Source organism: Physella acuta, unplaced genomic scaffold (genome assembly GCF_028476545.2).
Source record: "Physella acuta isolate Inbredline_101_S28 unplaced genomic scaffold, ASM2847654v3 ptg000464l, whole genome shotgun sequence".
NCBI lineage: Eukaryota > Metazoa > Mollusca > Gastropoda > Physidae > Physella > Physella acuta.
Window position 1 is genome coordinate 229,287 of NW_026731983.1, and position 13,214 is coordinate 242,500.

Genomic DNA, 13,214 nt, shown 5'->3' on the forward strand with positions numbered 1-13,214 from the left:
TTCTTAAAGTTAAAAAAATATTCTTTGCTATAAACGTTTTTGTTACACACTACAATTGATTCTTTGCGGCTGGTTGTGAGAGTAACTAGTATTTCTTATGTTTTAATTTTCCGAGTGTATCTGGTATATCATCTGTTTTCTAGAAAACGTGTTTTAAATCTTTACGTTTATACATACGTGAAAAATAATAAGCCATCATTCGTTCTTTTGTCGTATGTTGCTGAACATGATTTATCACCACGTAATAGAGTCTGAGGTTTCATTGTGTGTTTTTTACTTCAGACAATCGATCCCTTACACAACAACTATAATTACAATGTTCAGTATTACAATAAGAACATACAGAACGACAGTCACAAATGTGAAATTTAAACATATATTTGTATATTTTAGCACAAAATGTGTGATGAGAGAAGTTTGCTTTATGAAGTTGAGGTTTATCAGTATTAGATTCATTACAATAATATACACTTTTACTTTTTATACTTTTTAAACTCCCATTACATTTAAATGTAAGGGTATCGTAACATTGCTCATCATAGATTTATCAGTAGGTGATGAAGCAAACACTAAAAAAAGCAACGAAAACAAGCAACGAAAACATGCAACGAAAACAAGCAACGAAAACAAGCAACGAAAACAAGCAACGAAAACAAGCAACGAAAACACGCAACGAAACAATAAACGAAAACAAGCAACGAAAACACGCAACGAAACAAGCAACGAAAACAAGCAACGAAAACAAGCAACGAAAACAAGCAACGAAAACAAGCAACGAAAGCAAGCAGATATTACTTTGTGTAAGCCTTTGCGTGTGCAGCATTATAAGTTCTATGTAAAAAAAACAGCTAGAATGTTTCAATTGATAATTTATTGATTTTCTTGGTTTATTACCGACTAGTTTTTTTGTGTATTTAGTATACCTTGTCTATTATATAACAAATGTAACATAACATTTTCACTTTTACGGTAAACTGTTGATTGATTTTAAAATTAACATACCGTAATTAATCACTTGCATAAAGTGGACATTCTTTTTTTTTACAGAGAAATTATTATAAAAGTGTTTGTTTCAATACATCAATTTATATTTATATATGGGAGGTAAATGTAGGGACATTTTATGTAATGTTCTATGGGCTAGCGGTGTTTCAACTTGTCAGATATTTGTGTAATGTATAAGCTCGATCTGGTAAAGAGATGTCAGCAGCGTATAGACAATTCTGTACTGACCATTCAGTAGCATTATCGGGGATGGCGTCTTGTTCAGTTGTCACAAAATAATATTTTTATCTTTTATTCTATTTATTATTATCGTCTGACTACCTATAATACAACCTTTTACGTAGGACTCCCTGTAACGTATAGGATTTTCAGAGACTGTGAATGTTTTTTTTTAAACGAAGCAGCTGCTTTGAAACAAATAGCAATTTTAAAATATGTTTGGTTATCTCTCTTTGACTGCCTATTGAAAAATTCAATGGACACAACCGAAAATAGTCTGGACATTTCTCGCAAGACTAATCAAATATTTTTTTTAAAATCATCTACGATGTTATTAAAATAAATACAATTTGAAAACCCAGAATATTTTTTTTTCGTAATTTAATTAAAATTGGTTGTTTTTTTCTTCTCCCTTCTTAATTGTAATGTTGAAAGGGATTTTATCCAACACAATTAAGTATTACGTGTGACATTTATGCGTATTCCGCCTTCTTTTCTCTTTGGATTTAACTCCTTAGCCTTTGTTAACAAAAAATAAAAACAAAAAAAAAATAAAAAAAAAATAACAAGGCACCAACTGTTTGAGTTTGGAGTTTTCTCTCCAAGACGATTTGCTGCCAGTGATTCGAACACGAGGCTTTTTGGTTTATCAGACATAAGCAACCTACTGGACCACGCATGATCACTTCAATATATTTAGTATTTAACTACATTGTTTCGCGTTTTCAACTTGAACAAAACAACAAGCAAGGCCTATAAAGAGGGAGGTAATGGTAAAAATTATATTTTTAATAATTATTTTACTAGATACATCCCTTGGACAATACAATTGTGAAAACATTTTTTTAGATACACAGTGTGTTATTACTTTTATTGAAATGTTTTCAAAGTGTTTGTTATTTCTCGTGAAACAAAAAGTGTTAAGCTCTTTGATTTTTTTATACACCGATTATGTAGATGGTTTTTTTTTTATTTTTGTGTTCTCATTTTAAACATCAACAATTAAAATTTATAGTCTTCAATTTCTAATATATTTTGAAAAACTTTAACTGGTAACACTTTTGTTACAGCTTTTAAAAAGCCAAAGACAAACAATTTAAAAATTAAGGGAAATTACTGTACAAAAACAAAAAAACTAGACCAAATACATTTGGTCACCTCCCTTTAATAGTTAATCATTGTATTTCGTGTGTTATGGAAATACGGGCAGGTGTTCTAATCTCTATTCTGTTAAAAATAAAATTTATCTTAGCATGTACTTCGTGTATTATTTCATATCGTATAACTGTTATTAGGTGAACAATTCTAGTTTAACCCAAGCCTACAAGTAAACTTCTGAAAAAATAAGAGGCTTTTAAAAGCAATCAAAGGGGTACAACTGAGAAAAATCAAAATTGAAAGCATTTTAATTATTTCCCTTTCACCGTAAATTCTTTTATATAGGTTGTAAGATGCTATCAATATCATAAAGTTTGTGACTGATGTTGCTGGCAGTGGCGGAACTAGAAAAAAATGGCCCCCCCGCAAAAAAATTTTTTAGGCCCCTATATATATCTATATCTATATGTATATATATATATATATATATATATATATATATATATATATATATATATATATATATATATATATCGGGTGCAGTGGCGTAGCGAGGTCGGGTGTCACCCGGTGCGGCACTTAATGGTGTCACCCCCCCAGAGGCATAGAGACCCTTCCCAGGGACAAACTTTCAAATTTTCGATTTGCACCCCCCCCCCCCCTCAAGTTTTCGATTTGCACCCCCCCCCCTCAAGTTTTCGATTTGCACCCCCCCCTCAAACTTTCGATTTGCACCCCCCCTGAGTTTTTCTCTATATATTTTGCTATTTTTTGCCTTGGTGTCACCCCCCTAAATGGTGTCACCCGGTGCGGTCCGCACCCCCCCCCCCGAAAGAAATTAAATTTATATAATTTATATAGAAAATATATACTTTTAACAGTGCCCGCCCCCCCCCCCCCCCTCCGAAAATTTCAAGTGCCCCCCCCCCCCCCCCGAAGAAAAAAGTCTGGAAGAAACACTGCCAAAGACCCACCCATATTATAACCGAATATAACCCCTCCCCGTTACGGGCTAAACATGAAATTAAACATTAATACATTCAAAGGTGATATAGATCTTTTGGTTGTTTTTAGGCTTAAAAGCTAGATCATTGTATCCTAAATTTGATTAACTTTAATGTATTTAGTGTTAATAACTAATGTTCAATTAATACGTGTACTAATTATAAAACAATTAATAATATAAAGACGAGCCTTACCTTCCTTGTTGTGTGAATTAGACTCGTCAACAAAATACTTCATCAGGTAAATGAACAACTACTGACTAGTGTCTTTAACAAAATGTGCAGAAGTAGTCAGTTTACAGTTCAGTAGTTCATAGACGGTTCGTTAATCTATGCATTACATCTTATTGTAAGAGTAAGGGTGTGGTGAGGGGTAGAGGTGAGGGGTAGGGGTGAGAGGGGGGTGAGGGGGGAGGGGTGAGAGTTGGGAAGGTTCAAGGGAAGGGGACTAGAAAGTGCCGATAAACATCTACATCAATAGTGCCGACTTTTCCCGGTCGTCTAGAAGACCAGAATAGTCGCCGCAACATTTCCCCAGCCCGATTTCAAAGCGTGCCGGCAAAAACTTCAGATGCTTCGCTAAAGGGAGATAACTTAAACTTTCGCAAGTTTATTGATACAGTTGTTAAAGTAAAAATGAACGCAATTATAAATGTATGACATCGAAATAAATAATTATATTTTTGTAGAGTCCAGGCCAGTAGTTTAAACACACAATCATATATATATATATATATATATATATATATATATATATATATATATATATATATATATATATATATATATATATATATATATATATATATATTTAATAATGTAAACAATATAACAATCCTTTTTTGTTCTCCTAATCGACGCCACTAAAAGTAAAAAGGTAGGCTACGTCTTTGAAGTTGTCTATATGTCTGGCGGTCTCTCGAGCTATATTCTGTACATTTTTTTCAAAGACGTTTGCCGACTATCGTGTTTTTTTGTAACTGTAGAAGAAAGATAACTCGACCTCCACCTAATTTTAAAAAAAAAATTAATTTTTTTTTTTTAATTTTTTTTTTTTACATTTTTTTAAAAAAATAATTTAGCCAGGATTTTTGGGCCCCCAATCGGTCTGCCCCCCTCCCCCGCATTGCGGTGTCTGGCGGCACTGTAGTTCCGCCCCTGCGTCTTTGAAGTTGTCTATATGTCTGGCGGTCTCTCGAGCTATAGTCTGTACATTTTTTTTCAAAGACGTTTGCCGACTATCGTGTTTTTTTGTAACTGTAGAAGAAAGATAACTCGACCTCCACCTAATTTTTAAAAAAAAAAAAATAATTTTTTTTTGTTTTAATTTTTTTTTTTACATTTTTTTTTAAAAATAATTTAGCCAGGATTTTTGGGCCCCCAATTGGTCTGCCCCCCTCCCCCGCATTGCGGTGTCTGGCGGCACTGTAGTTCCGCCCCTGCGTCTTTGAAGTTGTCTATATGTCTGGCGGTCTCTCGAGCTATAGTCTGTACATTTTTTTCAAAGACGTTTGCCGACTATTGTGTTTTTTTGTAACTGTAGAAGAAAGATAACTCGACCTACACCTATTTTTTTTTTTTTTTTTTTTTTTTAAATTTTTTATTTTAATTTTTTTTATAAATAATTTAGCCGGGATTTTTGGGCCCCCATTCGGTCTGGGCCCCCCCGCATTGCGGGGTCTGGCGGCACTGTAGTTCCGCCCCTGGTTGCTGGGTATATTCTGTAAATGTAAAAAGGAAAAGGAAATATACACTACAGGCATTACTAAAAGAGCTGACTGATATATCAAGTACATCATTCTGGTTCAATCAAAACGAGTTCTATAACAATCTGTCAGGCTAGAGATGTAAACACTGAGTTAGAAGTAGCAGAACTACACAAAATAGTTAAATGACGATTATTACACTAGACTTTAACGATATGAAACATCGATGTTGTAGACTGGGGGAAGGGGGGGGGGGGCAACGTATTACACATAAATAGGGACAGAGGACATATTTTTACACTCTCATATACTGTAAAAAAAAACACACAGTTACACACAAAATGGATTACGATTTTCGCATTTTTTTTTTTAATTTTATAAATCAATCACTAGTTCCCATTCGATTTTGTAATTTGTTGTATAGCCAATTAAGAAATAAATAATGATGGTAAATCTGACTTGCTGTGTGATACGCTATATTACAGCTTCGTCTTCGCTAATCATTGTCTTCACGTTTTAAGTAACAAGTATTAGAAGGAAAATGGATGTATACATGTCTGCTAAGGACATAAATATAAGTGCAGTAGGTTGAATTTTTGTGTGTAGTTTTTAACATTCTCTTATCTATACTGAAGTTGACCTTCTGTGTTCACAAGTTTAATGTCGACTACAAGTTATAAGTGCGACGGCTTATATACTACATTACATATTCAGTACTAACACGTGGTTAAATAAAGCACAAAATTCAACTGTCTACATGCGATAAGCCACATCGTGGGAGATAACCGAATTTTACAACCTGATACTTGTAGAGTCGACTTTTCATATAGTCATTAAACAAACCTGATAATAAAGCTGTTAATACAGCATAAAAGCAAGTACTGCTAGACCAGGGGTCTCCAAACTACGGCCCGCGGGCCGGATGCGGCCCGCGAAGTCCTCTCATCCGGCCCGCGGAGATTTTTTTGTCCACGGAAAAAACGTTTGTTGCTGATGGCTCAGGAACTTTGAACAGAAAAATCAATGACATGCATGGAAGAAACTGCGCCCCGAACTCAAATTTATAGTTAATGCGGCCCTCGGACTAACAAGTTTGGAGACCCCTGTGCTAGACCAAAGTGTTTAACGCCATAAATAGAGTAATTAATATCATTCTGTCATTCGTGACCTCGTCTCTATATTTAGGTAGTTTCCCTTTCAAACCTGACGGTCTATAGGGCAAGTGAACTAGAGTTCACTTGTTTTGAACTAGAGTTCACTTGTTTCTGTGACCTCGGTATATGAAGAGATACTGTGGTCATCACTATTCCCAGCCGCCTTTATTTTCCCTAAAGTGAATTAGCTACCATCAGAGTTGGGTGAACTCAGGGACGATCTACTGAACCCAGATTCGAACTCGAGACTTACGGGTTAGCAATCCAGCTCTCTATCGCTAAACCACTCCGTCCCTATATTTAGGTACATGTGTATTAAAGTTTTTTCAGGCATTGCGTAAGGAGGGGGGGGGGGCGGAGCGGGGCAGCACTCCGTTGTTTGGAAGTAACGTGGTTTGGGTAAAGATTCACGAGAGGAAACTACTACACAGGGAAGATGACAATATGTACAAAAGTTATGTACGTAAATATGTACATAATATTTTCTAGGTATTTACACAACGAACGTACACAGACGTGCAAAATGTCGATATTTACAAAATGTATTTTTAAGTATTTGAGCTCGGAAATGTAGATATTTTTTTTAGAAAATCTGTAGACATTTAAAACTTCCTTTGCAAAATATTCAATAATCGAGTAATTTACACAATATAAGAAAAAATTTAGACATTTACTCAAAGAACGAATAAATGACATGTGTACGCAAACATATAATTCACGCACGAAAATACTTAAACTAGGAAACTAAACAATATAATGTATACAATCTTTCTTGATGTAAACAAAAAATTCATAAAAAACGTTTTAACAACAAGCTTTTATTTAATAATGCACTAAAAAGTAGAAAATAAATTATAGACTATTATTTAAATAACTATAAAGAAAAGCGTGGGCCACTTTAGTATCTATTAGATACCTTTACTAATGTTTATGAAGAGACCCACGCTTTTCTTTATATTTATTTAAATAGTAGTCTATAATTTATTTTCTACTTTTTAGTGCAATATTACATAAAAGCTTGATTGGTCAGAGTACGAATAGCCTTCATAGGGCTATTACTTTCAGTTAATTACTTTAAGTTATTAGCCTTTGTGTACCCACTTTACCTACATACATTGCCCTATAATGTTTTAAAGAAAATGAAATCGTTCGGTAATATTATTTTGCTTACTGTGCTGCAAACATTTGAAAATATCTAATTCCTAATGGATATTATAATGTGAATCATAACACAGTAGCATTTAAGGAATTTCCAGCTGCTGGCAGCTGTTTATAAATTCACTTTATTCTATGTCTACATTTAAATTGTTCATTGGTTGAATTACCATAATTTACATCAGTCTTCCCTACAGACTTTCTGCCTACACAAACACACACATACACACACAAACACCCACAGACACAGACATACAAACACACACACAAACTCATATATATATATATATATATATATATATATATAAATTTATATAAACATACGTAGCCTATTTATAAATGCAGATATAAATATATATATATATTATATATATATATATATATATATATATATATATATATATATATATATATATATATATATATATATATATATATATATATATATATATATATATATATATATATATATAATATATATATATATATTTATATATATATAAATATTCATATATTATATATATATACATGTATATATATATATATATATATATATATATATATATATATATATATATATATATATATATATATATATATATATATATATATATATATATATATATATATATATATATATATATATATATATATATATATATATATATGTACATACATATAATTCAGCGCACAAGTTCAAAGTGGCTGTCATTGAGGGTCATATGCATGAGGTCAGAAGGGCACGCTGAAATAATAATTATATGATTCGACGCGGCCTTCTCTCTCCTAACTCCTCCGCTGATACTACGTCGCCTATTTAAACCTATTTAGACTTGACTAATTTGCAATTGACTAATAGCTTTAAAAAATATCTTTAAAATCAAATCAAAATAATTCAGTCATTATATAATTGAGAGAACCTTGTTGAATCAGTATTTTGTATATTGGTTTACTCTTTTTATATTAAATTATCTATCTATCTATAAACTACTAAAACTCAAGTTTGTTTAAATATTTGTATATCTTTTTTTATTCTTCGTTATCTTGTTTTTTTTGTCTGTTTGGTTACAAGAGAGACTATACAATATGTGTAGAGCTGTACATTACGTATTTATGTAGAGAACAATGTTGTTTTTGACCAAACTGTTAATCACAAATAAATTTAAAGACGTTCATTTATTGATATATTCATTGGTAGATTAACAACACTAATTATACAATTTCAGAACAATGAATTTACTTATAGTGACGTCACATGATTAATATACTTTTTATAACAATAATGGCGACTTCCATCAAAGTTTTTTTTGCCCATTTAAAAGTTTAACGCGTTATAAACATAATTTTCTGTCGGTTATAGCTTTAACGATACGTCCGTTTGTTATTATTATCAATTTTTAACAGTTCTTCTAATTTGAGTATACAATAAATTTCATTAGATCTAGAGATCAGCTGTCGGACGAAGAAAAAGTAAATTCTAGGTCTAAAATCTGAATCTAGGTCAAACCAAAATTAATTAGTTAAAAATAAAAACCATTATAAAAGCAATATAAATTATTGAGTTTTTTTTATAAAACTATTTTAGTCCTTAAATATTTCATACCAATCGTTGCTTTTTAGCTTCACGGGTAATCTAATTCAAGAATACAAGGGATTTATCTATATCTAGGCTCTAGATCTAGAATCTAGGGGTCGTCCATAAATGACGTCACACTCGTAGGCGGAAGGGGGGGGGGGTCCGTAATTTTGTAACGATGTGTGATGAGAGGGAGGGGGGGGGGTTCAGATGGTGCTACGTCACACTTGTGCAATATAAATAAACCGGGAGTGATCTCTAAACTTTCTCGAATATTCTTATATAAAACAACAGGGGATGGGAACTTGGGATATAGTTATGATTTTTAATCCATTTTAAATACATAACTTTTTTAAATAGAATAGAGTCTCATAGAAAAAAGAATTGCGCACCAAGCGAACGCCTAAACAAAATGTGCATAATAGTGCGGAATATTACTATTATAAATTTACATGCGTTTTTTTGAGAAATCGGAAATAGCGTAAATTACAACATCCTGTCAACGGAAATTACTCAAAATTCGATAGAAGGTAGCGGATTAAATCTGTTACTTACGTGTGAAATTTCATTTATCTATCTGAAATAGTACTCGAGTTATAGGCTTTCAAAGTGAAAAAAGTACGGATCTAAGATTTTGATAAAATACTTATATATGAGATTTCATCAACCTAGCTGTAACGGTACTCAAGTTATCGTGTTTATAGACACACATACACACACACAAGATTTCAAAAATATGTTTTTCCGACTCAGGGAGGTGTAAAGCGTCGAGATTTCCAAAAATCTGTAAAAATCTCGATTTTTTTTTGCACGATTACAAGACTTTCTCTATACTTTGTATACAAGAAAGTAAAAAGCAGTGTTAGAAAACGAATTTTAGACGTTATTTCGTGTTTTAGAAAATTGTTCTAATAAATTGTAATATGAATTGATTAAAATACTCTATTTTGTGAGAGTTCAGACAAGAGTTTGGAAAAATATCCATGTTTAAAAAAAAATTCAACTGCAATTTTGAGGGGGGGGGGGGGGGGGGTTGTAGGCTGAGGTGCGACATCATTTTAGGGGAGGGGGGGGTCTGACTTCTTGTGACGATGTGTGACGGAGGGGAGGAGGGGGAGGTAAAAATCGTCCAAAAAGCGTGACGGCATTTATGGATGACCCCTAGATCTCGAGTCTAGATCTAGAATTAAGGAAAAAACTAGACTTAACGTTATCTTGGCTTAACGTAAATTCTACATCTAGAACAGGGGTCTCCAAACTTTTCAGCCCGAGGGCCGCACTAACTATCAAATATCAGTTAGTGCGGCCCTAGGGTTGAATATTAGTTCGGGGGCCAGAGTTATTTAAAGGCATCTTTTCGGGGTGGCGGAGGCCTCTAGTTGGGTGTATAGATCAGAAATTAGCAGAGGCCAATTTCTATACCCACTCTTCAGACATTAACGGCTGCGGCTTGCCTTTACTTTTAGGAAGTAGCCTATTTCCTTTCTTAACTTAAATACTTAGCCATCTTACTGCTGTGTATTTTTGGTAAATCTTGTGATTCTTTGTCTGTATCTCTCAACATGTCACTGAACTGTCTATGATTGAGCCCATGTAACCTCATGAAATTCACCATCTTCAACTTTTCCGTGGACAAAAAGCTCTCCGCGGGCCGGATTAGAGGACCTAGTGGGCCTCATCCGGCCCGCGTGCCGTAGTTTGGAGACACCTGATCTAGAATCTAGATCTAGAATCTATATACTAAATTTTTTCAGGCCTTAGTTATCTATCTACATCCATCCACATACAACTAAAACTCAACTTTGTATACATGTTTGAATATTTATTTGTTTGTCTGATTGGCTACTGGAGAGAATCTGCACTATGTGTAGAGCTGTAAAATAGTATGTAGGTAGAGAACAATTTTTGTTTTCAGACAGACTGTTAATCACAATTTATTTAAAGACGTTGATTAATTTATAAATTTATTCATAGGTAGATTTACCTTATTAATTATAAAAGTTTAAAACATTGACTTTGCTTTGTGGGAATAGTGGCGTCACATGATGTGTTTCATTTTTAGTACAATAAATGGCGGCTTCAATACAAGATTTCGTTGCCAATTCAGATCTTTAAAGCGTTATACTGCTAATTTTCTGTCGGCTATAACTTTAACAATTCGACCGTTTGCTGTATTTATTACGTTCCAACACTTATATTATCAATTTTCAACGGTCTTTTTCATTTAGGGATTTATCTATCTAGGATCTAGATCTAGATGTAATAGGATTACTCGCTAACTTGGAGGCGTGGTCGGTTGCTAACAACAATATGGCGTCCCAACCGGACGCATGACTTCCGACCATTTTTAGGCCATGTTTACCACGAGCAAAATGGCGGGTTTTCACGTTAACTAAACATGCTATAGGTGGCCAGGGCTAGATATGCCAGAAAAGCATTTTAAAATTTGCTTTGGAGAATGAAGGCTAAATTTTAAAGTCGGTGTCATTAAAATTAATAGAACTTTTAAAACGCCACCAATGACGTCAGTATATGAAGGGATAGTGTGGTCAGACCCATTCTCAGCCGAAATCGGTGTTTTTAAAAGATAAAAAACGTCTTTTTGACTGTGGGGTCTGGTTATTTTGTGATAAGTGACAGACGTGATGTCATTTATGGATGACCCCCGAAACCCACAGTCATCCAAGGGATGACGGGTAAGGCTAGTTTTATATAAATCTGTGTTGGCTTAGCTATGGAATAGGCTTATTTGTGATAAAATTTAATTTGAAATAATACTAGGGCCTTTTCGGGTAAATGAAGTTTCTTACGCAGACTATTCATATGACTGATCATGAAACTAATCTTACGAGCCTTGATAGCTAAGATGTTAGTGTAATAGGTTGCCATGCGGGTGGCACGGGCTCGGCACACATTATGACATGTTTAACCGAAAAACTGTAGCGTCTAAACGGAAAACTGTCACGTCTTAACGGAAAACTCAGATTTAAACTTAAAACCGTCACGTTTAAACGGAAAACTGTCCCACTGAGACTCAATGAACAAAGTAGCACAGTGTAACATATGATCTATGACGAACAATGGATAAACATTCCTTACATAAACGGGCCACATGTGGAGAAATGCAAATATAAATTTATTGAGCAATAAAATGTTAGTACGTAAAAGTCAGCTGCAAGTAACCCCACAAGCTGCAACACGCAAAAAGTAACGACACTACAGACTGAATGTTAAACAGGGGAGACGACTTTTAGTCAAACGTCAAGCAAAGGAGAAAACTCACATGTAGGTTGATTATCACTTTTTACCATAGAGTTAACTTTTCTTACCTGTTAGGATTAAAAACTTACTTAACCAAGCGGCAGTGGCGTAGCGAGGTCGGGTGTCACCCGTTGCGGCACTTAATGGTGTCACCCCCCCATAAAAATTATTTATATATATATATATATATATATATATATATATATATATATATATATATATATATATATATATATATATATATATATATATATATATATATATATATATATATATACTAGGCATACTGGCTAACTTTTTCAAAAAAGTTTGGAGAAATTGAATGAGTAATTAATAATTGGTGATTGGCTGTTATGTGGAGTGCTTAGGGTATATGCTTACACAGTCTGAGTAAATTTAAGTCATACAACTATCCGTGGAGCATTCAAAAACTTATTACTCGCTAGGTTATTAGAACTGCAATCGCTTCTTTAAAAGTATATATCAAATTATATATTTAATTCAAAATTGGAATTAACTTTTACAAATGAGAAAAATACATAACTTAATTTATAACAAAATATCTATTTAAATTAATGCTTTATTTTGTGATGCTTTTTTCTTTTAAAATAGTAAAAACATTATTAAGAAATTATTTGTCTTTGTTTAATTTTTCACACATAACTAATTATACATAGATATATGTATCTAGACAAATCTAACAATCCAAAGGGGTTATCCGAAGATAATATTTTTTTTGTTACCCTCCAGGGTCGGTCTGCGACCTCACAAAATATCAAGGGGGGGGGGGTCGTTCGGCAAAAATAATTTTTCGTAATATAGCTCATATAAGGCGCCGGTCAGTCGAGGTCAGTTTTGACCCTCTCTTCGTGTACTTTGCGGCCAACCGGTACCGGCCCATGTGTTCTATTGCCTGGCAAATTTGAATTTATATAAGTAAGTATGTACATACGCATGTGTATGTATTCACATATATAAAACCGTTTACCTCAGGCATAGTTTGCAACGTTGAGTTGATGTAACTTCCACCCACTCA

At 33.4% G+C, this 13,214-nt stretch overlaps 1 protein-coding gene across 1 annotated transcript in view; it reads left to right on the forward strand.

Moving 5' to 3' along the window:
- The first annotated feature begins 12,114 nt into the window (after nt 1–12,114).
- LOC131943651 (high-affinity choline transporter 1-like) overlaps nt 12,115–13,214 on the forward strand; it is a 47,033-nt gene continuing 45,933 nt past the window's right edge. Inside the window, exon 1 of the mRNA XM_059303858.1 lies at nt 12,115–12,202. The gene's annotated coding sequence lies outside the window, so the exon portion shown is untranslated. The remainder of the gene's footprint in view (nt 12,203–13,214) is intronic.